Source organism: Octopus bimaculoides, chromosome 14 (genome assembly GCF_001194135.2).
Source record: "Octopus bimaculoides isolate UCB-OBI-ISO-001 chromosome 14, ASM119413v2, whole genome shotgun sequence".
Classification (NCBI taxonomy): Eukaryota; Metazoa; Mollusca; class Cephalopoda; order Octopoda; family Octopodidae; genus Octopus; species Octopus bimaculoides.
This window is the reverse complement of record NC_068994.1, coordinates 13,924,779-13,925,968: the sequence shown is the minus strand read 5'-3', so window position 1 is coordinate 13,925,968 and position 1,190 is coordinate 13,924,779.

Genomic DNA, 1,190 nt, shown 5'->3' with positions numbered 1-1,190 from the left:
ATCTATCTATCCATCCATCCTTCTATCTATCTATCTATCTATCTTGTTTCTTTATTGCCCACAAGGGGCTAAACATAGAGAGGACAAACAAGAACAGACAAAGGGATTAAGTCGATTACATCGACCCCAGTGCATAACTGGTACTTAATTTATCGGCCCCCGAAAGGATGAAAGGCTAAGTCGACCTCGGCGGAATTTGAACTCAAAACGTAATGGCAGACGAAATACCGCCAAGCATTTTGCCCGGCATGCTAACATTTCTGCCAGCTCGCCGCCTCTATCTATCTATCCATTTATCTATCTATCTTTAAAAAAATTCTCTTTTGGAACAGTGAATCTCGAAGATCATAAAGCTATAAATAATAACCTGTAAAAATTGGATGAAAAACACTTGTGAGCCTTTAGCCTGTTCTATCCAATGGAGTTTTGACACAATATTTATATGATATTACTTATAGTTGTAATTTGCTTCAAGATACGCTGTTCCAGAATAGAATTATTTCACACTCTCTTACAGATATGTGTGTGTATGTATGTATGCCGTGTGTGTGTATGTTGTGTATATATATATGTGTAATCTGGATATGTGTGTATCTCTTTTACTCTCTTTTCTGTGATGATTCCATTAAGTGTTCCTGTATTGGCTTTCTTTAGAATGTCTTCATTGCTTATGTAGCCTTGCCACTTTATTCTCACAATCCTTCTCAAGCATCTTTGGTGGAACACATCTTAGGGCGCTGGTGATTTTTATGGTGCTTTTCCATGCTTCACTAGCATAGAGAACTGTTGGTAGAAGTATGTTATTGTTGTAGGCCATAAATAAGACTTGTTGGCACTCTGTCGCTTAAGACATCGAGGGTTCCTGTTGATCCAATCAACGGAACAGCCTGCTCGTGAAATTAACATGCAAGTGGCTGAGCACTCCACAGACACGTGTACCCTCAACGTAGTTCTCGGGGATATTCAGCGTGACACAGAGTGACAAGGCTGACCCTTTGAATTACAGGCACAACAGAAACAGGAAGTAAGAGAAAGTTGTGGTGGAAGAGTACAGCAGGGTTCGCCACCATCCCCTGCTGGAGCCTCGTGGAGCTTTTAGGTGTTTGCGCTCAATAAACACTCACAATGCCTGGTCTGGGAATCGAAACCACGATCCTATGACCGCGAGTCCACTGCCCTAACCACTGGGC